We start from the raw sequence: 27,637 nt of genomic DNA on the forward strand, positions 1-27,637 counted from the left end.
TAGAAATTCATGTTGAGAGCTACAACAATGCTGACCTTCCCTCCATCTTCCCACTGTTCTGGGACTCCTTGGGAAGTAGCAGCAACAGCTCCAGCTCAGCAGAGAGAGAGAGGTGGGGCCTGCCTTTCCCCTTAAAAGGGCACTGTCTCAGCCTTCTCCTCCCTTGTGAACACCAGCCAGCCTGCCTCCTGAGAGGAACCTCTGCTGAACGCCGGCCTTCCCTCCATCTTCCCACTGTTCTGGGACTCCTTGGAAGTAGCAGCAACAGCTCCAGCTCAGCAGAGAGAGAGGCGGGGCAGTAACCCCTCAGACATCCAGAAGCTCCCATAGCTACCCTTCTCCTCCGTCAACTCCCTCATGTCTTGGGATCCTCACCCCATCCCTTCCAGCACTGTTGGACTGTATCTTTATTTTTCTGCTTTTCTCTTTTCTACATTTTCTCCTGCCATCTGTTTGTCACCCAAACCTCTCTTCTCCATGGCTCCTCGCACCTCTCCTTCTCCTTATCTCATCCCTATCCGCCCCCTCCCTATCTCCCAACTCCCATTCTCTTGCGCTCTCTGGAACTGCCGTTCCGCTGCCCCAAAAGCAGCGGTAATCCATGATCTTTTTCTATCTCAATCATTTAATCTTCTTGCCCTCACTGAAACCTGGCTTCCGGCCCACGATACTGCTACCTCTGCTGCCCTTTCTCTTGGCGGTCTCTCTTTTACCCACACTGGCCGCCCTGAGGGTCGCGGAGGAGGGGTCGGCATCTTATTATCAAAGTCCTGCCAGTTTCAGGTTCTCTCTTCTCCCCCCAGCTACTCCTTCTCCTCATTTGAATTACACTCCATTAGACTCTATTTTCCTCTGCAACTTCGGGTTGCCATCATCTATCGTCCTCCTGGTTCAGCGTCTCAGTTTTTCACAGATTTTGAATCTTGGTTGACATTTTTTCTTTCGGATACTGTCCCCTCCCTGATTTTAGGTGATTTTAACATCCACCTCGACGATCCCAAGAATTCCTCAACCTCTCGCTTCAGCTCTCTCTTAGCTTCCTTCGGTCTCCAACCCCATTCCAACTCTCCAACCCATTCCCTTGGTCACTGTCTCGACTTAGTTCCCCCCTCCAAGTGTGTCATGTCTGACTACTTGGCTTCTGATTTCCCACTATCTGACCATCACCTACTTTCCTTTACTCTTACCTACATTCCTCCTCCCCGTCATACCGTCCTCCGCCAGTTCCGTGATCTTCATTCTCTTAACCTTAACCATCTCACTCAGTCCTTGGATTCATCCTTCACTTCTCTCAATCTTGGGGACTCTGCTGACTCAGCTATGTCTTTACTGAATTCTACTCTCTCTTCAACTCTTGACAGCTTTGCCCCAGTATCTACGCGCGTGTCCTCCTCTTCCTCTACGACTAGGCCTCAGCCCTGGATCACTCCCACTGTTAGATTTCTCTGGTCCTGCTCCCGAGCAGCCGAACGTCTCTGGAGAAAGTCCAGGGAGTGGGCTGACTTTATCCATTTTAAGTTCGTTCTTTTATCCTTTTCACGCGCCCTGTCGATGGCAAAACAAGACTACTTCAAATCATTGATCTGCGCCAACGAGAGGCGCCCGCAGCGCTTGTTCTCCTGTTTCAACACACTGCTAAAACCCTCTCCTCCCTCCGTCTCTCCACTATTTTCTCCCTCCGACTTCGCCAACTACTTCATTACAAAGATCACTACCATTCGTTCTGAGTTAACTCTTCTTGATTTGGCTCCCACCACTAATCTCCTCGCCCCTCCTACTAATAAACTCTCTGTGTTTCCTCCTGTTTCTTTGGAAGAACTCTCTTCGCTGCTGAACTCATCCAAACCTACCACCTGTTCTCTTGACCCACTTCCTTCTCGTCTTCTAATCTCTATAGCCCCCTCTTTGTTACCCTCCCTCCTCTATATCTTTAATCTCTCTCTCTCTTCAGGTTCCTTCCCCTCAGTCTTCAAACATGCCTTAGTTTCCCCTATCCTGAAAAAACCCTCTCTCGACCCCTCTTCCTTGGCTAGCTATCGTCCAATCTCTCTTCTTCCTTTTCTCTCCAAGGTGTTGGAACGAGTCGTCTATTCACGCTGTCTTGAGTTTCTTGAAACCAACTCCATTCTGGATCCCTTCCAGTCTGGTTTTCGCCCACGGCACTCCACAGAGACGGCCCTTACTAAGATCTCGAATGATCTTTTGCGGGCCAAGGCGAATGGCCTTTATTCTATCCTTGTCCTACTCGATCTGTCTGCAGCCTTCGACACCGTGGACCACTGTCTCCTAATAGATGTACTGTCTGACCTTGGTTTCTCGGGCCTTGTTCTCGATTGGTTCACATCTTACTTGTCAGATCGATCTTTTTCAGTGGTCTCGGGTGGTCAGACCTCGTCTTCTGTCCCCTTATCTGTTGGAGTTCCTCGGGGCTCTGTTTTGGGTCCCCTTCTGTTCTCTTTATACACACTCTCCCTTGGCAAACTTATCAGTTCTTTTGGTTTCTCCTACCATCTTTACGCCGATGATACCCAGCTGTACCTTTCCACCCCTAGTCTTTCACCAGAGCTAGAGCAGCAAGTGTCATCCTGTTTAACAGCTGTCTCCCACTGGATGCACCATCGGCGTCTGAAGCTCAATATGTCCAAGACTGAGCTTCTTGTTTTCCCTCCTAAGCCCACCCTTCACTATTCCTTTTCTATTTCCGTCAATAACATCTCGATCCAGCCGGTCCAGGAAGCCCACAGTCTCGGTTTCATCTTTGACTCCTCTTTGTCATTTATCCCACAGATCCAGACTACAGCCAAAGTCTGTAGATTTTTTCTCTATAATATCGCCAAAATCCGTCCATATCTCTCAGCTTCTACCACAAAGACACTGGTCCATGCCCTAGTGGTCTCACGATTAGACTACTGTAACCTCCTCCTGGCAGGGCTTCCTCTCTCTCACCTCCACCCATTAATTTCTGTTCAGCATTCAGCTGCACGCATTATTTCACTCGCTCGCCTTTATGATCATGTCTCCCCTCTGTTGTCTTCCCTTCACTGGCTCCCTCTTCCTTTCCGCATCAGGTACAAACTTTTGCTACTCACCTTTAAAGCCCTGCATGGGCTGGCCCCTCTTTATTTAACTGATCTTCTCTCTCCCTACATCCCTACTTGCACTCTCCGCTCTGGTAGCCAAAATCTCCTCTCTCAACCTAGGATCTCCTCTGCCCCGTCCCGGATCCGTCCCTTCTCTCTAGCTGCCCCTCATTCCTGGAACCTTCTTCCTCTGCATGCACGGCTCATCACTTCCCTAACCAGCTTTAAAGCTGAGCTGAAAACCATATTGTTTAGGGAAGCGTTCTCAGGGAATTTGTGATTGTTATCTGGCTGTCTGACAATATTTGATGTGATGTGATTTGTTTGATATTTCATGTTTTTAATCTGTTTTTTCCTTTCTATATGGTAATTTTATCTATTCCTCTTTTAATTGTTATTATCTTAGAATGTACGCCTTGGGCAGGCTTTTATTTACTCCTAATTTTACCGACTTTGTACAGCGCTATAAAAATAAAGTTTAATAATAATAAATAATAATAACAAACAGCAGCCTGTGCTCTTCATTTCTTTATTACCCTTCTGAAGCTGAAGCTTCTTCCTTGAAGAATTTCATATCCATCTTTCCCATGAAGCCAGCCACTGTCACCTGGGCTAGTACACAGTATTTTGGCACTGTGAGAAGCAAAGCAGCAAATGGTGTCCCCAGCCTCAAAGTCAGCATATGCAGTACTTTAGGCCAGTCAAGTTATTTTGTCACCTGAGGCAAAAAACTCACTAGCAACTCCCTTCCTGGCAGCAAAAATATGGTAATATTATGCTATTTTGTCCTGATAAAAAGAACAGGGCAATGAAAATGAAACTTAATAACAAAATAAATGACATTTGCTACTCTTTCATGATGCTCCAAATCTACTGCCCAGGGGTGTTCACCTCACTTTGCCCAACAATAGGGTCGGCCCTGTCTCTGGTGAGATGTTGCATGGGTAGAGTGCTACCCTCAAGCTTCCTGCAGTTTTGGAGGAGCAGTCTATATGGGAAGAAAAAAACCCTGGAAACAGTGTACCACAGTGAGTCTGAATCTGCCAGAAACAAAGACATTGAAAACCATGTCATTTTGTATAACATCCCCATCCCCAGGTCTAGAGGCAAGAGAGCTCTGATACCCACTTGTGCAGGGGAGGCAAGGAAGGAGGTGCAAAAATCCATTGTGAGTTACAACTTCATCATCCCAGCTTATCAGCTTCAGGGACTGATAGAAAATTGCTGGCAGCTCAGACACAATTGAAGTGTCCTAAATATAGAAGAGGAAAAAAACATTACTCAGAAATGTTTAGTTTTCTGTGCTTCTGGCTTTTTAAGAGCTGACAAGGATAAACTTTCTATTAAAGGAGGCAATTTCTGTGGCCTGATGAGGGCTGGAGATTTCTTTCTAGTTGCTCTAACAAAACATTACAGGGGATACATGGCTGCTACAGAAGCAAATTAGTAAGCATTTGAAATCCACACACACACACCCCACATACACACATGTGGAATTCTATACTGGATTGCACCCCATAAGGTTCAGCATGACTTACTTCCAAGAAATCCTTAAAAAGGAAGTGCATGACATCATCTCATTCAGTGTTTTCCTAACAACAGTGAATGGAATGAATTCATTATTCTTCCATGGTATATTATCAGAGGAACAAATTGATAGGGAGGTTCATGGGTTGATGGCAGTTGCATGTCCTCCTTTAATGTTTAATTAGAACCTCTCACCAGCCTAATTTAGTGTTATACATTAAATGAGCATTGCTACTATTAACTAAGGTCATAACATTTTAAGTGTTTTTAAAAGAGATCTATTTACACACTCATAGAGGTCAGTCCCATTATTAAAAGAATGAGGCAGCTTCCACAGAAAACAGAATCTGAGTGTCATGAAAGGGGAGCAAAATGTTACTTTTTACTTCAGTGTTTACATCAGTCCAAGAACTGTGGATCAGACCAGTTTCTATTGGAATATGCAGTTTATATTTCTGAAGCATCCATGCTCCTTTCCTTTTAGTCATAGGAGCACAGGAGCATGTTATACTTGTAAGTCAGAACCTTGGTCCATCCACTTCGGTATTGTTCACACTGATTGGCAACAGTTTCAGACATGATTTTTAATATCTTTGGATCCCTTTCAGGTTATTCTGTAAACTGGTTAATCTGAGGATATGACTGCTGGGCCTAATATTTTTCCCATTAGTAATTTCACTAGTATTTAGAATTTCTGAATCATTTGATCATATTGGGTCCTCAAAATATCATTAAAACAATTAAACTGCATTGTTTTCTGAAATATCTTTGAATCCGGATAGGTGGACCTCACTTAAATTATGTTTTTGGGGTAAGATGAACATACTCGTGCTGAATGTTAGACCATGAATATTGAATGCTACCTCAGGTATCCCACTGTATATCATTTGGGATTATTTAATTTTATGGATGCCTTCACCAATCTGCTTTTCACTCAAAACAATGAAGTTGTCATTTTCAAAAGATTCATTTCATTGTCCAGATCTGAATTTGATTCATGAGGCTTATCTCCTAACTTGTATAAATAAATGGCAAACATGGTCCATTTCAGATACTTCTGCTTGAGCAGTCTTGGAATCTAGTTATCTGAAATCTCTTTTGAATGAACCTGTCCATTTAAGGAAGAAAGGGGCAATGGCCCCTGCAATTACTGCTGCCAGGATAGCCTGATGCACAATCTCTTGTCAATTACAATTTGATTCATATGGCCATGCTAAGTTAATGCTATGAGATAGTCTTGATTTGTAGACAGTAAGACATGAAAAAAATGCATTGGCTATGGGATAATTCCAGAACAGTGATTTTTGCCAGTACAGTATTGCTATCTACTTATCAATTACCCATGAATGCCCTGTCCTGATATTTACAATTGCAGCACCTTTGGGTGTCTGTATATGGACTTTGAGCTCGGTGTGTTTAAGCAACCCTGGGTGCATTAGAAGTATTATATCTATAGAGAAACTGAAATTAACAAGTCTAGTTTATAAATAAATGTTGGAAAACACTCTGAGCTTCCTGTATATGGAGTTGAGTGGACTAAAGAGTTAGATTGTCTTGTGCAAAAGAACAAGTGGAAAACTGTCCAAGGCCCAGTACAGACGGGCCAAAAGTGGCGTAGTGGTGCAGATACTAGAGTTCGGGAGTGTGCAGCAAGTGCACGCCCCCGACCCCTAGGATGTATGGGCACCACCATGACTGTGTGACCCCGCCCACATGGGCCGCACATCCATGATGCAAGCACTGCACAGTGTCCATATGTCGCTGTGCTGCACTTGCGTCACTGATGCACCACAGTGTGATAATGGTGGACTTCTGGCATTGGGTGTGCACTTCTAAAAGAACCTGTTTTTTCCAGGTTCTTTTAGGTGTGGAGAGATGCCGCGTGGTCTGGCTGCTGCGGCGTCCCTCAGGAACAGAAAAGGGTAGCTGCAGACCACCCTTTCAGGGTGGTCTGTGCAGCCCCCCCTTTCAGGGTGGTCTGTGCAGCCCCCTAGCTTCAATATCTAAATTTTCTTTAGAGCTAAAACTATGCTTGATCCAGCAAAAATTGGTATTTGGATGTATTGAACATGATAATCCCATTTAGAAAGAAACTTCAACTAAATGCTGGTGATGTAGTGCAGATAGTGCTATCTGGAGAGCATCCCTTTTTCTAAAATGTGTTATTCAAATATATTAATTTTGTATTTACAAATGTAGATACAGGGGTTTTTAAAATTATATTCCTGTGATGTAGAATCTAACTAAAGTCAGTATGGCTGGATCCCATGTGCTTTACTATTGCTAAAAGCCTTATACCCCAACATTAGAAAAATAAACATTCACCACTTATTGTTCAATTATCAGCAGAATTTATTCCTTCAGCTCTGTGTGAAGATATATTTTATAGATGTTAAATTCAACAAAATGTATTTTTGGAGATATGGTCAGCTTATATCAATGCATATGACTAGATCATGTTCATATCTATGTATATGCTCTTCTCTCTTTTTCTTTTTTCTATCTTTGTTTCTTTTCTTTGTAATCATATGTGAAAATTCCAACCTCCCCCCCCCAAAAAAAAACCACCACACTTACTTGGGTGCATTCAAAATGCATGTGAACAACAAAGATTTACCACACATTCTACTGGGATTATTTTCACCATCTGAATAACCCCTGAGACTTGGCCTCGGACGGGACCTGAGGGGTGTCATATAACTAGATTGAACTTTGCTGGAACATGTTTTATATCAGAATTTATCTATTTATTTATTTATTCTTAGTGGGGCAGAAATCTGAAACAGCCATGAGTAGAAGTTGAGCAGGTATAAAAGGAGAGGAGAAAATGATATTTACAATAATCTAAAACAGTGAGGATGAAACTACAGGCTTGTTTGTTTAGAGGAAGGAAAGTTAGGGCTACAAAGTTGATCACAGCAACTGTGCTGGGGAAGGATGATTATCTCATTCCCTGAAACCTATTTTTGCTATCAAAATTGCCACATCTGCTGTAAATGCATGTGGGTAAATTGGGAGACTTCTGAGAGTATGAAAGGAGGTGAGGATAGCAATTTTGATGAAAAAATTTGACCTGAAGAGAAAGGGCTAATCACCTCTCTCAAAGTGCTGCACTGCTGTGATTTACTTCCTTACTCCAGTTTCCTTGGAAAGAATCAAACACCAAAAACTTGTAACGTGGAAAACTAGATAAAGAAGTTAGATCACACTGCAGGGTTATTGTAAAGCACATCCCCTCTGAACCTCAGTCCCTAATCTGCAATCTGAAATAATTAATGATAGATTATATTTACACATTTATAATCTTTCTTTCAAATCACATTCTCTACTCAAAATAAGATTTGTTTTTCCCCCCTTTGTTTCTGGAGACATGCTACTCCTCAGTCACAGATGTGCTAAAACTGTGGGTTTTCCATTGTTTCGTATGTAGGGTGTCACTGTCTCTCTGGAGAGATTTGAAGTGCTAATCTTGTTTCCAGTAACTGACTCATTCTTGTTTTTGTATGCATTTATGATTACAAGAAAGTGGCATCCTCTTGTTACTCTGATGTGTGAGTTTGCTTGATCTGAAAGTTTAGAGACCAGGTGATACCTTGTGATTTCCTCTGTTGCCGAGAAGAGGGTCTGATGGCTTCCTCCTACTTCCTCCCTTAGTCCATAGTGACGGTGAGCCAGCTAACCATTGCATGAGTGTACACAGGGTTCCTTTCATACTACACAGTTTGATTCAATTTTGACTCCCATGGCAATATCCTATACCTTTGGATTTGCAGTTTAAGGAGCAACCTTTAGAATTCTCAGGCAGAGAGATTCTCTAGCGTCCCACTAAACTGTGAAGCCAAGGATTTCACATGAAATTCCCCAGATAGTTAAAGATGAAATATAGGACAGCATGAGAGGGTCTTGAGGTCAGGAACCATCCTGAGATGAAATCCATATATGACCCTTTCTAAAGCACAAAACTGCAGGAGATGGGAAGATGGATGGAGTACTGTTGTGGCAGATAATCAAAAGCACACATGCCCAAGTGTAAACATGAAATGTCTTGTAATACACAATTGTAGGAGAGAGAAGATAAGAGGTCTAATCCAGGGGAGAGTAGTCCCCTGGATAAAGAGGGCAGGGGGTTGGTTTTTAGACCACATTTTTGATGAAATAAAATGATCAGGATCATACCACAAAATATGAAATGTCCAGAAAATGATAAAATGTATGTTGCCAAGTACAAAGAATGACTTGTAGCACTAACAGTGAAGAAACTCCTGAAAATATGGCAGATGATATGTTTGATGCCATACATTTGTGGCCCCATTAGCCAAGTAAATCAGTATGATAATAGACACTTTAGGAGCCACTTTAATTCTTGTGAAAACCCTTTTTAATTAAACGTTCCATTTATACCTGCCAAGTTCCAACAATTAGAGATCAGCCTGCCTGTCGTTCACCTTCATAATTCAGCCAGGCTTCCAGCAACTATTTTTGCCTTAAGCTACGACTGTTGAATATATTATTCAACAAGAAGCAAAAGTTCCCGGAACATCCCAGAAGACTTCTTTGATCTCCTAGCCTATTGCTACTCAGTATACAATACCAGGTTTCAAGGCTACTTCAAATATTATTTTGTATGAGTGTGTACAATGAACAGAATGCATGGCAGAATGTGCACGTATTATTGTAATGGGGCTTTCAGTCCAATTACACAGCCCCAATGGAACATTTTGCCTAAAGCAGTATACTGGCTAAGGTCCAAAACACACTGCAGGAACAATCCAGTTTGAGACCACTTTAACTGTTTTAGAGAATTAGAACTAGCTTATGCAAGGATCCTATATGATTTTCCTTAGTCAAAGTCAATGGTTCTGCTCATCTCAATTTTCTTTTTCGGTTTTTTTGAAGGTTGTGGTTGTCATTCATTCATTAGAGGTATTACTTGTAGTTTTCAAACTGAAAAGTAGGGATGGGGATTTAAAAAAAGATTTGAAAAATGGTCAAAAACTGTGTTTCTTTAGACTGTTTTTCAACAACACTGAGATACGAAAAGGAACCAGGCAAGGATGTCCCCTTTCTCCTTTGATTATTATTATTATTGTTGTTGTTGTTATTGTTATTGTTATTATTTTTGGCATTGGGAACATTATTAGGAGATATCAGACAAGATGATAGAATCTGTGAAGTGAGAGTGAAAGAAGAAGAATATAAGATGCAAGGTTATAAGGATGATCTTGTGATAATGATACAAAATCAATTGAACACAAGGCTCTGTTAAAACAAAACTGAAGGTGTTTAGGGCATCTTCTGGTTTTAAAGTAAATTGTGACAAGACAAAACTGTTGACCAAAAATATTGCTTTAGAAGAAGAGATTATTCTTGATTATTCTTTTTAATTTTAAAGTTGAAAGGGCGGTGTCAAATATATGGGAACTATAATAACAAAGGACAGCAGCATTATTTTAAAATAATCATGTACAATCTGAAAAGAAATTTAAAATGATTTAGAAAATGTTAAATCTATCCCTTATAGGGACAACTGCATAACAAAAGCAAATGTCTTGCCAAGATAATTATGTTACTTCAAACAATCCCCATAATAAGAGATGGAATATCCCTTGGGCAAGGGAAAAATATTTCCCTATTTGTTTACAGGTAAAGAAGCCCTGAATAAAATGTAAAACATTGTATGATGCTAAATAAAGGGTCTGCATGGGATTACCTAATATCAAATTATGAGGCCTCTTGTTTTGCATCGTTGAAAGAATGGATTTTGCTTCATCAGCACTGCAGAAATAATCCAGTTTGACTTTAAATGTCATGGCTCAATGCTATGGAATTCTGGGAATTTTAGTTTGTTGTGGCACCAGAGCTCTTTGAGAAGTAAGGCTAAATGTCTCACAAAACTAAAGTTTTCAGAATTACATAGCACTAAGTCATGGCAGCTAAAGTAGTTTTGAACTGGATTATTTCTGCAGTGTGGATGCAGCCTTAAAGATTAGAGACTTTTCGACCTTGAAGCACCCCCCCCCCCCGAAATAATACTAGTCACCTCACCTCATTGTAGCAATCCCGCTGGCAAAACCACGGGGTCGTGACCCTCTCTCAGGATAGCAATGCTCATCAAGATTGAGGTGTGGCAGTTCTGCTGGCAAACCACAGAACTGTGACCCTCTCTCAAGATAACAATGCTTTATCCATAATTAGATAGATAAGCCCATGTTGATTCGGCTGGCTTAGCTGGTCTCCATATCCTGCTTCCTTGCCTCAAGAGCACGCACCAAGCATGCACTGATCACACACCTGTCATGCCAGTCAGATGACCTAGGAGCAAGGCTATCATCAATGATTGTAAGGAAAACAATGGACGGAAGTAAGCAAGATGACAATAAAAGGCCCAGCCAAGACATGGCTGGGAAGAAGTCTTGTGCACCCTCATTCCTGTCTCTGTGTCTCTTTGCCGCGACACCTCATGAAGCTGTTTTTAAAGGTAAGAACGGGTTAACAATCAGAAATCTTTTTATTATGATCTTTAGTACCTTGAACATGACACTTGGAGCTTAAATCAAGAGAAATGTTCCTTAAAGAAGGCAAAGAACCTAATTGGTTACAGTTTAAGGAAAGAGTCAAACAGGATAAGAGGGATATAGAGATTAGAGAAAATGATTTTTACTTAGAACTGTGTAAGGATGATGATCACATAATTTAAAAAGTTGACAAATGCCTTTTGAATTTAGAAACAGAAGATGAACCTATAGAAGATTATAGGATAAGGTGTACCCAAATTTTTAGGCATACTGTACAAATAGATGTATTTTCAGAAATGTGGACTGAAGATATAAAATTTATTTTGTGTAATTTAAAATAAAATAAAATATGTATATGATGTATAGATGGTATTTAACTCCAAATAAATTGTCAAAACTGTCTACAAATCGTTCAGATCATGTTGGAGATTGTCAGGACAAGGAAGGATCTTTTTTTTCTATATGCAGACTTACAAGAAGGTGAAAAGTTATTGGTCTAAGACTTAGATGTTAATTCAAAAAAATGTAAAAGTAAATTTTGGAATGTCACTACAACTGTTTTTGCTGAAAATTATTGATAGAGAAGTGAATAGTAAATATGGAAGTAAACATACTTCTTCAATATATGGTGGCGGGTTTTGTGCGCCGTCGTGTGAAATCATTTCACGTAATTACATGTTTTTTCCAGGATATTCACAGGATAAACTCCTGATTTCCTTTGTGTGATAAATTCATATGAGAAAGTATGAATCACTGGGGAAGAAAGTGATGCTAGAAAAGGTAGAGAGCAGTAGAAAGAGAGGAAAACCATGCTAAATCAAAGAGGACATGGGCCTGGGCTTACAGGATCTCAGCAGAGCAGTTGAGGACAGGGGGTATTGGAGATGTCTCATTCATAGGGTTGCCATTTGTCAAGGTTGACTTGAGGGCAAGTATCAAGAAGAACAGCACTACAGCTCTTGGAAATTCACATCTGAAATCTGGCAGGGGCTATTATATCTCCAAATGTCATGCACCTGTATTTAGAAAAAGGAACAAATCACAAAGGTTATAGAAATTTTGGTTTCTGAATGCTAGTCAGTGGGAGACTCAAAGATGTGAATGTCCAAAGCCAAACTGGGAATAAGGTTGCAAACCATTGATTTATACATATAAATTAGTGTATACATATTTTATTTATGCCTTGCTTTCTCCATGACCATGTATAAACAATAACGCTAAGCTTATAGCATGTCCATATCCACCACAAAAAGCAATATGTAGTTCTTGTGCCAAAAATAGGGTTGTGAACATCCTTTACTTGTTTATTAGATACACACACCCACACATTCTGCTTTTCTCTGTAAACTGAGATTCAGAACTACTCACAATAAGATCTTTAATAAGGTACAAATTAAACCACAATCATATGTCAGTAAAATTAAACACATTATAATAGTAAAACATGACTGATATACAAGCAATTTAGAAAGCACATCAATAAAAAAAAGTATAGCATTACATTCCCCATCATTAAAAGCCTCCTTCTTACTAACCACTTGGTTGTCAAAAGTTCATCTAACTAAAAAAAGGCCTTTAGGCCTTTAGGAAGGGACAAGGAGTTACATTGGAGCTCCAGCCTCTCAGAGATTTTCACCATCAGAAGGAAAACACTGAAGCAATCTGCTGTTCTGGCAAATGATAGTTCTTTGTGGCACAGGCAGGATCCCAACAATTATCATCCAGTTAGTCTGACATCTATGCCAGGAAGGATTCTAGAGCAGATCATTAAACAGAGAGTCTGTGAACATCTAGAAAGCAATGTCATAATCATAAAAAGTCAACATGGGTTTCAGAGAAGGAAGTCATGCCAGACAAATCCCCAGAGGACAGGATCGAAATTCAAAATGATCTGAATAGATTAGAAAGTTGGGCCACAGCTAACAAAATGAACTTCAGCAGGGAGAAATGTAAGGTACTGCATTTAGGGTGGGAAAATGATATGCACAGATATAAGATGGGGGACACCTGGCTGAATGAGACTACATGTGAAAGGGATCTAGGAGTCCAAGAAGATCACAAGTTGAACATGAGTCAACAGTGTGATGCGGCACCTAACAAGACCAATGCGATTTTAGGCTGCATCAATAGAAGTATAGTGTCTAGATCAAGGGAAGTAATAGTTCCACTCTATTTTGCTTTGGTCAGGCCCCACCTGGAATATTGCGCCCACAATTTTAAAAGGATTTTGAAAAACTGGATCATGTCCAAAGGAGGGTGACTAAAATGGTGAAAGGTCTGGAAACCATGTCCTATGAGGAACGACTTAGGGAGATGAGGAAGTTTAGCCTGGAGAAGAGAAGGTTAAGAGATGATATGATAGCCCTGTTTAAATATTTGAAGGGATATCATATTGAGAAGGGAGCTGACCTGTTTTCTATTGCTCCAGAGACTAGGACCCGGAATAATGGATGCAAGCTACAGGAAAAGAGATTCCACCTCAACATTAGGAGGAACTACTGACAGTAAGGGCTGTTCGACAGTGGAACAATTCCTCGGAGTGTAGTGGAGTCTCCTTCCTTGGAGGTCTTTAAGCAGAGGCTGGATGGCCATCTGTCAGGTATGCTTTGATTGAGAGTTCCTGCATGGCAGGGGGTTGAACTGGATTGCCCTTATGGTCTCTTCCAACTGTATGATTCTATGATAGTTGTTGGCATGGTCCAGAATTTCAGTGTTTTCAAATAGCATTTTATGCCCAGGAAGGTTTATAACATGTTCTGCTACTGCTGATTTTTCTAGCTGACCCAGTTTGCAGTGTCTCTCATGTTCCTTGATTTGTGGTTGAACACTGCATTTGGTGGTCCCTGTGTAGATATGTCTGCAGCTGCATGGTATGCAGTAAACTCCTGCGGCTGTGAGAGGGTCTCTCTTGTCCTTCACTGAGCGCAGCATTTTCTGGATTCTCTTGGTCGGTTTGTAAACCATATGGTTTACAAACCAACTGATTTCTTTACCATTTTCCCTATTCTGTCTGTGACTTCTTTGATGTATGGTAAAAATACCTTCCCTTTGAGGGGTTGTTTGTCTTCCCTCCTCTGGGTTTTTCTGGATCTGGCAGTCCTTCTGATGTCTGGAGTAACCATTAGCCTATAGAGCCCAGGCTAGATGCTTCAATACATCTTCCAGGTAATGGGATTCACAGATCCATTTTGCTCAGTCTACCAGTGTTTTTATTGTGCTTCTTTTTTGTACTAGAACCTCTAAGATTGCATCCGGTGAAGACCAGTATTAATTAGTTAAATTAATTCAAGCATCTCATAGAAAGGTGCTATGGTGAACATACAGGAACAGTTGGCAGAGGCAGGCAGAAATATACTGTTGTTGTTGCGTCTCCAAGTAATTTGTGACTTTGGGTAACCCTAAAGCAAACCTACCGCAAGGTATTTATTCTGATGATGTTTGCCATTGCTTTCCTCCGAGGCTGAAAAAGTGTGACTTGCCCAGGTCACCCAGTGGTTTGCATGGCTGGATTCGAACCCTGGTACCCTGGAGTCCTGGTCCAGAATTCTAACTACTGCACCATACTATCTCTGAGATCTACTGCAACCAGCTAAGTCTAACAGTAAATAATATGTTTCAACGTATGTTCCTTACATTTCCTTCTAAGTGTGAAGATCCCTTTAGATAGAGTACAGTCTTCTGACTGTCATTCACAGCAGATGACCACCAAATGCCCTGCATCCTCCACCTCCTAGCCAGTGTATAATACTGTGTGTATGTATTGGGTTGCTGAGTAAATCATACTGTGAATCATACAGACAGCTACCACAAAGATAACACAATACTATATATTTTTTTATTTAAACCAAACCAGAAACAATTAGAAGTTTCCAAGCTTCGGACAACATTAAGTAATTTGCATCCATTTTTTCAGACATTCTATGGTAAGTACATGCAATGGCATCATTCAAAATAATTAACAATGCATCTTCAGTTTTCCTTCATGGCTTAGGAACAACCATCTTTTCCTCTGACCTTCTTTCCTCTTTGTCCCCCACATCTGCTCCAATCTCTATAGTCTCACCTTCTTTGCTACTCCTGGCTCCCCTTTTAATTTCCCCAGTATCCATGTCTTTTAACAATGTTAACAACCAGTTCTGGAAAACAGGTACAGATTGGTTGAGTGACATCCCTGGATACATGATTTCTTGTCTCTGGGGGCTGAATAGATGACATATACAAAAAATAAAAAAAGAAACCACCCTTGAAAAATGATACCAGAAAGTTTGTAAAGGTCTAAAACAGTGGAATAATGCTGTACAACCTATTTAAAAGTGAAATGATCATTCCTGGAGGCTTCCAATGTCAAACATCAAGAGTGACATCCCTGGATACATGATTTCTTGTCTCTGGGGGCCAAAATATTTGCCCCGGGAGTCAAATATTTGGTCCAGGAGTAGGGGATCTCCCATTCCGCTCAGAGCAGTTGAGGGAGAAGGGGTGGTAAAATCAACATTGGCTTTGCCAGGTCTTTAGCTGTATGGGCTGTGCATGCCAGTCCCACAAAGCATGAAAGAGAAAAACTCTTGAGAAACCCGCTTATAGCACAGTCATGGACTCTCTCAGAACACAACATCAAGCTCCATCTTCCAACATGGCCCCTTTCTCTGTAGGCCTGTGTATGACCAGACTATGAATTTCCCATTAATTGGGCACTTTGTGCACAAACTGTGTTCATTTGAAAGCATCTGAAAGTTTGGTTGTAGTTGTTTCATCTTTCTGAATATTTTAAGCATTTTGTACTGTTTGACTAAATACCCCAGATTTGAGAAATCCTCTTTCTGGAAGATAAGCTGGAAAGTAGTAGTTCTCCTTAATAATTAAACATTAGCTGCTGCATCTGATAACTGCACCTTAGGATAATTATAAGGTGTGGCTGAAACAACATTACATTTTCTTCCTAAGTTTGTATCATCAAAGTAGATCGGAGTAAGAAACACACAGTGGAGATGATGTTCTCTTTCTACATCCAGCTCAAATTTAATCTTATTTTAGATTATGCTCAGTATGTGATGTCTTAGCTCAGCAGTGTGTCAATATAAACTGCAGTAATTGAACTTAATCTGCCAAGCAGTACATTTCATCTGGAAAATTGAAGAACAGGTGCCAGAGGCTTCACTGGCAAAGGAAACCATGTGAATCTTTTCCCCATACGATTTCAGCCACTGAGAAGACACATTTTGCAGATTTCATTTATGAGCATTAGCTCAAGGCAGAATGGTTAGCCTAGGAATGATTCAACAATAGCAAAAGCGTAAAAAGGAAGGAAGGAAGGAAGGAAGGAAGGATGGATGGATGGATGGAAGGAAAGAAAGAAAGAAAGAAAGAAAGAAAGAAAGAAAGAAAGAAAGAAAGAAAGAGGAGACCCCAGAAAATAGGCCACCCCAGGCAATTTTAAGCTATAAATTTTAACTTGGTATTTTTAAAATTTTGGGTTTGGATTATTTTAATGTGTCCGGTATTTATGTGTTTTAACCTATGTGTTTAAACAGTTTTTATGTGTTTTCATCTATGCTGTAAACCACCTCAAGCCCTGGAGAGAGACAGGAAAGAAATAATCCATTATGGTTATTATTATTATTATTATTATTATTATTATTTAAAAATTAGCACCAAAAAGATGTTGTTTTCTGTAGAGGGACCACTGTTTCCTGTGAAGAAGATGCTGTAGTTGGGGACTTACTCTGGGCAAAATTCACATGGCTGGGTTTTTTGTTTTGTTTGTTTGTATAGAAAATAGCATATATTTTTTAATAGGTAGCATCATTTTCTGCACATGCTGAGCATGAATTCTACTTTCTGTGTGAAAAAACTGCAACTTTTGTGTAGAGTAGAAAAGATTTGTTAGTCCTGACTACTTTCATCAAAACTCAAGAAAGACCTTTTCCAACAAATTTTCTAATATTTTTGAATACATATTCTTTCCACCCCTAATTTTGACGTCCATAAAATAGTGAATGTCAAAGAAAATAATGACATGAAAATTTGAACTCCAAGATAAAGACTTTTAGATAATCTTCCAGGTCAAGAAAGGAAACCAAGCTTTTCAGGAGTTGCACCTGCAGCAGCCAAAGAAATGATATGATGGCATCAGTAAAGGAAGAAAGTCCTCCTGCCTCTAGCTGATTCACAGTCCAGGCTGCCGCTGGACACCCTCACCCCTTTCTACCACACCAAATGGTCACCAGTCATCAAGGCTTGACCCCATTCTCAGCAGTCCTGGGCAGCTTTGCAAAGCAGAAAGAGACATTACCTCACATGTAGATTAAAATAATTTAGGGGGTGTGCACACCAGCATCTTTGACCTGGTTGGGGGTGGAGTCGGGGTGTAGCACAGCCTGGCTCTGCCCTCAGGCTGGCTGATGCCATGCGCTGCACCACATGGCACACAGTGTCATGGTGCTCCACACAATGCAGCACCAAAGGAGCGCCATAAAGCCGCAGTGCCATGGCTATCACGCCCTTTGTAGGACGCAAAAAGGAACCACTTTTTGCAGCTCCTTTTTGTGCCCTGCAAAGGCCAGATCGGGGCTGTGGTGTGCAGTTGCCGTGGCCCCGATCTGGCTGTAAAAGGGGCGGCTACAGGCCGATCCTTAGGGGCTGTCTGCACAGCCCCTAAGTTAGGATTTCCATGGCCCTATATGTACAGGCCAAATAACACCTACCCACCTCCAGCATTCTCTTGCTGGGTAGCTCTAACAATGTAGAGCCCAAGTTGGTTCTGAACAGTCTGGATAACATCTGGCCTATTCAGTGCCAAACCTGGGGTATGCCTTTCTTATCTTGCATTTTTAAAACTCCCTGTTTGCTCTGGATCAATATCAACAAGAGTGAGTGATGTGTGGCAGTGGTAGCCACACTGGCTAGGACAGCAGAACGTGTTTCAAATAAGTGCCTGGCACTTATTGGGGTATCTTAGAGGAAGAGACAGGCTTAAGTCTGCTTAAGCCTATCTCTTCCCCTAAGAAGCAGTTAGGTTTTGAACATTGTTTACGTCGAGGTGCAGGTGGTCAAATGAGGATGTTAGTGGCTCTACTAAGGAGGAGGTAACACAAAGGGTGTCTTTCAGCCTTTGTTGTACTTTATCAGAATGAGAGTGCTATCCAGGGCATCACCTGTTCTCTCCTTCCTTCTGATTCTTAAAAAAACCTTTTCCTTCACATTTGCTGTTGCCATCTAATAGCATCATATTTCTGTAAGAGTATGGAAAAGAAATCCACAGAAGGTATAATTAAATATACTGCCATACTTCAGCTCCCTTGTGCCAACTCTGCTCAGTATTACATTAGGAGGCAGGCATTTCAGCAGGTTATAAAGACAAGTAATTACCACTGACAAATTGACTGTGTAGAGTTATAGTCCATTTTTCAAATTAGATGCAATTTCTGCCATATTTGGTAACCACCCATCATTAAGTAGTACTAACTCACAATGGTAATGGGGAATTTCAGTGGACAAACATTCTTATCGTTGACTGGGTTTAAATATACCTCTATTGTCCAAAAAGTACTACTTTCAGTTTTATCAGGTTTTTCTGCGCTTTTCTGTTTGCTGCTGCTTCTGCAGCTGCTTTTTACACTATTTCTGGGTGTTGTTTCTAATGATTGGCTCTGCACTAGTATTCTTTCTTCTTCTTTTTTTAAAACCAAGGCATGATTTACTGAGGTGATCCAATGATTTGAAGAGCAATTTTCCCCCTTTCTCTTAATTTGTATTCTACTAGAGAAAGATGGAACATGAAACATCAAGCAAGCTGAGACTTTTATATTGGAATTGTTGTTGTTGTGTGCCTTCTGGTCAACTATGACTTATGGCAACTATCCTAGAGTTTTCTTGGCAAGATTTACTCAGAGGAGGTTCACCACTGATTTCATGTAAGGCTGAGAGATTGTGATTTGCCCAAGGTTCCTCAGTGGATTTCCATGGCTGAATGGGGATTTGAACCCTGGTCTCCTGGAATTTTAGCCTAACACTCAAACCACTATACCACACTGCCTCTCAACAGAGGAATACAATCTACCATTTTTATATTAGATATCTGTCTGATATGTGTGTGTGTGTGTGTATGATCATGGTGACTTGTGTTTGAAAAAAGGGTGCAAAATAGACAATATCTATGATAGGTACTATTACAAGGTTGTTATCTCTGATAGTGGTAATGTCTGGAAATGCTGCCAACACACACTCACATGGCTGATAAGAGCCTGCTCGGCAAAAGTAAACCACGCCAAGCTGTCAAGAAGCAATTCCACAGGCAACAGTACCAGTCGATGTCCAAATAGAATAAACCATAAGCCAGTCCAAAGTTCAGGATTACAGACAGCAATTGTACAAATCCAGTCCGAAGTCAAGAGTGCCAGAGAGTTGGTCAACGAGTCTGGTCCGAGGTCAAAGATTCAAAGGCAGTCAGAGGTCTCGAAAGCAAGGAATCCAGGGGAGTCAGAGCAAGCAGCGTTCACTAATGGGAGCAAATAGACTCTGAGAAAGGAGCTCAGCATCTGCCAGGTGTCTTATATCTCACACTAGCTCCCTTATCACAGCTGCTGAGTGGTTAATGAGTGTTTCTCAGCAAGCCTTTTGGAACTCCAAAGGCACTCTTTCTAATCTCCTCTGGCTGAAGATAGGAACCTCAATGCCCTGCTGCTCTATGTCTCCCAAGCCTGAAACCTCTACTGGGGCAAGGCTGGGCTGCTGAGCCCAGGGATCCATTGAACAAGATCCCACAGAACTAGGGTCTGGCTGAGCCAAATCTACTGGGGCTGGGAGAGCAGAGCTGAGACCTGACAGGGCAGAACTGGGGCCTGGCACAGCCTCAGGATCCTCCTGCACCTGATGAGCCGAGTCCTCCTCGTGGCTGGCCATGACAGGGAAAAAGACAAAGCTCATATCAAATGCTGGACTCACGGGCGGTTAAGCTTTACATCATGGACATAAATAAAATGTGAAAAATGTTGGGCTAAAACAACCAATTATATTGATACATGGCCCCAAGGAGAGGGAACCTATTTATCACTATAAAAGTGTCTAAATACATTGTGATTGCAGATCTGACAAAAAAAGTCACGGACCTGTCTATTTTGGTTTCTTTCTTCTTCCATAAAAGCTGTTCTTAGACTGGAGTCTAGAATCTGGTTTTTTGAGTCTGAAAAGGGACCAGAGGGCAAGCTGTATCTGACACTGTTTTATCTATTGTGGCTCAGTGTTAGAGAATCCTGGGAATTATAGTTTATTGTTGCATTAGAGTTCTCTGACAGAGAAGGCTAAATGTCTCATAAAACTAGTTTCCAGAATTCCATAGCATTGAGCCAGGGCAGTTAAATTGTTCTCAAACTGGAATTTCTGCCTTGTGTTTTGGACCTCACTAAACTTTACAAATGCAAATATATACCTGTAATGCATTCTGTTGTCAGGGACAGGATGGAGATTATCAATAATGCACATGTAAAAACTTAATAAAATAATAAAAAATAAAATCCTGAAGAGCACATTGTTATTCACCATTTCCTTTTACTCATTCATTGTTCATTAAATGAATGTAAAAACAAAGGCAAATGATATTGCCATCAAATTTTGCCTTCAGAGGACTTTTTCCAGGTAAATCGGGGACGTTGCAACTTGTGGACATGGAATCAGTGAATTTTGTCATACAAATTAACAGATTTGGTTTAACTGGCATATGGGAGGAGTTGTACATCCCTTCCTTGGGTTCATGGAAAACATTGTTACTTAAGTTGGTCTGAGTATGTTGTGTGTTTTAGTATCCAGTGATTTTCACAAATATTTTGACAACATCAAATGTATTTTATTCATTTTCATTAGTGCTTCAGACCTTTCAGGAAGCTTTGATCACCTTTCTGAATGGACTTGTTTCCAGTGATATCAGCAAGTAGCCAAGTCTGACTGGTGATGTAGCATAATAATATCATATCACCCTTTTCACTTCATGATTGCTGATAAACTGCTAGCAACTCCCATGTCAACTAATTCAGGAAGAAAATATTTGTAAATGGATCAAGCCCTCCACCTCGAAACAGAGCAGACCACTGGAGAAACAATATCAGTGCTCTGGACTTAAAATAATGATGGATATTTTCACATTTCAGTGATTTTCCCCCAGAAAATATTTCTGCTCCACAAAAATCAATATTAGTGATCCAAAAGTGACATGGATGGGAGAAAACACGGCACAGTATTGTTTGCTTCTTGTCAACACTTGTTGCCCTGTTTAGATTGTTAAAGAAATTCTCTATACACTGGACAAAGTTATTTAAGAGTGAGAATTAAAATTTGTACTGTATTTTGCCTCAAACACAGACTTGTAGTAAAGTTGGAAGTTTATGCTTGGGCAAAAACATCTGCGGCTCCCATGTAAAGGAGCTTTGATAAGACTAGATAGATTACATTATTTGTATGCATGGGTGTGCATGCACACAGATATCTCAAATGGCACAATTCCCCTTCCCAGGAATGCAAGAAAGCCAAAAGAACTGTAGCATCTGTTCTGTAGATCTTTGTAAAGATGTTGTGCTATCTGAAAGCAGGGCTTGCTGTTACAAGACACTAGCAGACTGTGTGCTGGCACAGAGGTGTGGAATTTTTGTGGAATGCTTATTTTCACCATGGAAGCTTCAGTGAATTCTCCCCAGTTCCATCTCTAGAGAGATAAAATTACTTATCCAAACACAAATAAAAGTGACACGTGGGTACAGAACTAATAATTCTTCCCTTTCAAAAAACCCAACAAGATGTCTAATCTTGATTTAAGGAACAAAATGGCTTAGAGTCAAAAGCTGAAAGGAGCTTAAAGACTCTATTTTATGACACAATTGTCTCATTTGAGGCACAGAGAGCAGGCAAAAGAGCATCTTTTATTTAACAAATTAGTTTTAAAAGGTACAAGCTTTCAAAGTCATGTATTTTTCTCCAGGCATTGGCTTTTGAATGTAAAGTGCCCAGAAATAGAATTCTGGAGTTTAAAAAACTTAGCACCCTATTTTATGGGGTTAAAATCCCGTCTTACCTTCTCTGAATTTAATGCTAATTTGGGAGGCAGCCAGCTCCTATCACACAGAAATCGCCACTGAATGACTGCCTGGGTCCATCCCAGATGCAGCCCAAGTCCTGTAAGCCACTTCAAGTGGCCATTTTTAGAAGTTGGAGCTTCAAATATTACATTCAGAGTGATTATTGGTAAATTTCAACACTGAATTGTCAGCCAATATGACTAGAATATTTGTAAAACAGATAACACATATTTATAGTTCTTGTCTGCTGGCATGCGGTAAGATTGGGTGTTTTGTAATTTACCAACAGATTAGGAAGACATTTGAATGGACTCCAGAGAATGGACTTCAGTTTAAAGTCCTGCTCTCTCTTTTGTTTTTGTAGATCACTTCACTGCATTTCACATACACAACTCACTGATCTTCAAAATCACCTTGTAAGTCATATTAGTTTTTCTGTAAAGGCTCAGACAACCAGAGAGATAGAACATGAAGGGTGTTGGTTGGGCTAAAGGTTATTCCAGAGCATGGCAGATGTAAGATCTGAATGTGGAGTGTCCATGCTGTTAGCCACTGTGCTACACTTTTGATGTTAAAGAGCTTGATTTGCAGTATAAACTGTTGTACTCTTGCACAGTATCCAAAAGCCCAGTGGAAATAGGAACAATTTATATTTCCAAGGAGAACATGCAGGCCCACTATTGTTATTACCATCAATAAACTGAAACTGCATTCAAACAAGAGCTTAGATGTGTGTGTGAGTGGGAGGGAGCATTTCAGACAGAAGCTTTCATCATTAGCCCATTAACTGCTGGAAGCAAGGGGAAATCAATGAAATGGATTAAACAAGGGCTTTACAGTTCTACTAGATGCTGTCAGGTTTCAATGCATTTGTTCAAAATGCTTTGTTCTCTACAATCATTGATTTGTAAAGAAGTTCCAACCAAGGACAGACTATTGCACAGTCTATCAGGAAGGTGCCAACTTTCATTTACTTTCCTTATGTTGATGGGAAGGAGGTAGCAATCCAGCTAACTTCAAGGCACCGCATCACTTAAAGAGTTCGAAAGTGAGATTACAGTGATGATGTGATGCTGCAGACATCTTTATGTTAACAAGCAGAAGTGAGGGAAGAAATGCAACTAAAATAATTTGAGGAAAGACTAAATTTTCTGTAACCTCTGTCATCACCAGCCCTAGGGCAGAAATGTATGAGTGTATGTGCCTTTAAGTTGCCTGTTGAGTTATGACAACCCTTTGCATTTCATAAGGTTTTTGTAGGAGTTTATTGCATGAGTTTCAAAACCATTTCAAGTCTCCTGGGCTGCAGCCGGGGCATGAGATGGAGGCGGGGATTATAGCATGCTAAATTGCCGCCTAATCGCCATCCACCATCAGCCTGAGTCCAAGCTGGGTCCCAGGTGTGCTCTGCCAGCCCTTCTTTGAAGTCAGAAGCTTTCCGGCTTCTAAAAAGTGCTGGTGGAGCACGCCTGGGACTAGGGATGTAAAGAATATTCTCCAAAATTCAAAAATTAGGAGAAATATGCCTAATTCGACAATTTCGATAACATTTTAGAGAGAAGAAATTCTGAGCAGTTCTCTATCAATGAGTAAGAATTTTGATTGTTAGTCATTTCGAAATGAGGGGAAGAGAAAACTTTCAGCTGACTCTCGGATGGCCAGCATTTGCATATTTTGTGTAAGAAAAGCTACCATTCATCCTGGAGGCTATTTCTTTTGTTAGGGTGATTCTCACTCCAACTTTGCTCAGGCAGCTTTGGTTTGAAAAACAAAAGAGAACAAAATGTGAGGCCTTCTACCCTTTATGCCATGCTCTGACATTCAAATTCTTACAGAAGAGAAGAAATTCAAGTCTCAAAACTTAGCAGGCCAGGAAAGGTCTTGTAAGCTTCTCTGATAGCCTTTTGGCTGAAGAGCTGGGCATAAATTATTATTATTATTTCACTTACTCTCAGCTTCAACTCCAACTCTGCACCTCTCCCATGGTGATGCAATAATAATAATAATCATAATAATAATTGGCAAGGAGAGTGCAGAATATCCATGAGTGAGAGAGTGTGACTTACCCAATGTCACCCTGTGGATTTACATGGCTGAGCTGGGATCAGGACTCTAGCCTCCCAGTTCACCATAGAAATTCACTGGCTGACCTTGGGCAAGTCACATCCTCTCAGCTTTAACTCCAGCTCCTAAGTATTCCTTCATGGTAGGTTTTATTCATGGCAGAATTCTTGCCATCACACCCTACTCTGCTCCTAATTGAGGATTCCTGCTTGGCAGAAGAGCATTGCCACTTGGCACCCGACCCCTCCCCTTCTCATCTGTAAGGGTCACACTATCTCAGCTTCAGGGGCATCCCATGGCAAAACTCCTCTTTATGCCAAGAAAACCCTCAGTTTGTCCCATCTTCCAGTGTCATCCTGATGTTGAACAGGGGTCAGACTACATGCCCTCTAGTATGCCATGTATTCCTATGTATTACTTCATAGCAGAAGGGGGTTGAACTGGATGGTCCTTGAGTCCCCTCAACTCTAGCATTTCTTGTTGGGGCTTCACAGTTTATTTTTTGAGACTGGGCTTCCCCCCCCCCCCTTTTGTTTGTGTGCCTTCAGGGTTTGTAAGCATAGGAATGTTGTTTAAACCTCTGCCAAACTTCCTTTTGAGATGGTAATTGAGTTTGAAATGCAAAGTAATTAGCGTAATTATTCGCCTTGTCTTTTATTGTCATTCAGAGAAATCTGTGAAAAATATTTCGCTGGCTGCTGAAAGGGAGAGAAGAAATCACCCTTTGAAAGGGGGATTTGTGGAACGAATATTTTTTTTATAAGTTCTCCTCAAGCTCTCAATGAACGAGGAGAAAAACATGGGTTTTTCCAATCACTACCTGGGACCCAGGCTGATGGCAGGTGGCAATTAAGCAACGGTTTAGCAGCGATTTAGCATGCGATAATCCCCGCCTCCATCCTGCATTCTGGCTGCAGTCCAGGAGGCTTGAGGCGGTTTTTAAAGCGCATGTGATAAGCTCCTTAGACAAGGAATACTCAGGACTATATATAGTAAGTGTTATTATATTAACCACAATAGAACAGAGCATACATACAATAAACAGGAGTCAGCTTTTAGTCAAAATACAAATGCTATGTTATCTTGCATCAAGGGATTTTGTGATGGTATTGAAATGTCTAACAGTGATTGCCTGCACTGTTCAAGACTTCAAATATACAATAAAACAAAAGCTGTGTGGAAGCTGTGGGTTTTCCATACCCACATTTAATTCATTGACCCTGTGCACATATACTTAACTCTGTCCTACTGTGATCAATGTGATGTTGGCATTGTTACCCAAAATGCCAGGGTCCTGAGAGGTCACCCATGATTAATATTTAGTAGGGAAATGTTATTAGCTCAATTACAGCAGCCAAGTTGCTTGGTCAACTCAAAGCAGGGGTCAAACCTGTGTACGCTGGTTCCGAGAAACAGAACTCCAGAATGCAGGGTACAAATGTAGTTTTACTGTATTTGTAAAAGGGAATCATCACTCACACAAAAACACACTCACACAGACGCTCACAAGTATTAGTAATATAAAAATTGGTAGCAGACAGTGATTTCATACAGTGATTTTAAGGACTGCAGAACATAATACTGTACCAGTTTCAGAACTGGAGGTTCCAGTTGAGGAATTGTGTGAGATGAAGGTGGCCCAGCAGCTGCCAGCAATGCTAAGGAGTCAAGTGAGATACTAACAGAGTGTCTGTCTGAATCTCAAGTGAGACCAAATTGTGGGTGTCTTGCCAGGCACATTTATAGGGTAAAATGTAACCTGGGACAGATTTTGGGATTGAGATGAAGTGTCCAGGAGAGAGTAATGAGAAAGGAACTTGTAAATGATTGGACAGTCAGTGCAAACATCTCTGGACAATGGAGTATCTCCTCCAGAGGGAAATATAGCAATGGAGGGGTTTATCTTCATTTGTAAGCACAAGGTCTATCACCCACCATCGTTCCTATCAATGAAGAGATTGCGCGGATTCTGATCTTGATTGATCTATCCATGGCTGTGTACTCTTGAGTTTCCCCATGCTGAGCCACTTTCATCTCCTTATATGTTCATTGATGTCCTTATATGGTTTGGCTAGTTTCCTGCATTGGAGATGCCTTCTTAGCAACATGCCTAAAACATCCCTTTTGATATCAACTTGATATTGAAAAAGAGGAGAGGTGTAGAATGCCAAACCTTGGGTTAACAGCATTTTTATGTTCAGATTTCTAATTGTATTTTTAGTATGATGGGGAATGGTTACTGACCTATCAGAAAGCAGAGTTGTTGATGAATACAATTTCCCATGGTCAGGGAAGATAGGTCTTAAGTGACTTGTGCTGCTCTTTGCTTTTCTTTATAGAAATCAGAAGTGGAATAAAATCTGCTAAATGAATTACAATTTGTATACAGGTTGCTAAAATGAAGTTATGGTCACAAAAAGAGTTTGGGAATAAAACATTACAAGTATGTTACCTGTAAGAGTGGGGGCATGGTATCCATATGGTGCATGGCACTTCCAGTCTTCCCATTGGTGAGTTGGTCAGAAGGGTCAAGGAGTTCCTGCCTCCTTTCCCATCGGCCCATAAGCTTATAACAGGCCACATGGCTGGGTGGAGGATTCCGGCTTGGATCTTACCACCCTCCCACACTCATTTACTTCTGCAAGAGGGTTGTGAGGTTGCTGTCACAACTTCCTGGGAGACAACTCCTGATCAGCAAATATCCAGTTACCCCCTTTTGTCATCCTGAGGTCCAGCCGTGACCAGGCAACAGCTTTCATCCATCAACAGTTAGGTTGGTCAATGCCAGATCCTGGCCTTGGGCCAACCCCACCTGTCAGCTGTATATAATAGAGTTGTTGCCTTTTTTCTTCCATATGGTGGTCTCTGTGCATTTCTTTATGCGGTGCCTCCTCCACTGCAAATGTAGCTTTAATTGTCAACAGATTCTGGCTCAGGAAGATGTACTATAAAGTACAGGTAGAACTTGCAGCATGTGTTCTCCTTTCCTCCCTCCCTCCCAACCCACCTTAAAGATACCTCAGGTCACTTATAACATGGCTAGTTACTGGCTGGTGGAAAATAATTGGATTGAAATGCAGAGAAGTGTTAGGCTCTGTTATTGTTACTGTGACATTTTACAGACCGGCATTATACACCAGCCTCAGGGCAGAGTGGGGACATGGCATCCATATGACACATGGCCTGACACTGCCCTGAAGCCATCATCATGCTGTGCACCTGACTGCACGGTGGGCAGCATCATGGCACTCCTTTAGTGCTGCGTCAAGATGACACAGAGCCAAAAGGAGTGCCAGAAGGTGCCACTGCGGCAGCAAAGGCACCCTTTCTGTGGCGCAAAAAGGAGCCCCTTTTTGTGGCTCCTTTTTGTACTGTGGAAATCTCAGAT

The sequence above is a fragment of the Sceloporus occidentalis genome, unplaced genomic scaffold (genome assembly GCF_023333645.1).
Source record: "Sceloporus occidentalis isolate IW3139 unplaced genomic scaffold, rSceOcc1.0.p SCAF_3, whole genome shotgun sequence".
Lineage (NCBI taxonomy): Eukaryota > Metazoa > Chordata > Lepidosauria > Squamata > Phrynosomatidae > Sceloporus > Sceloporus occidentalis.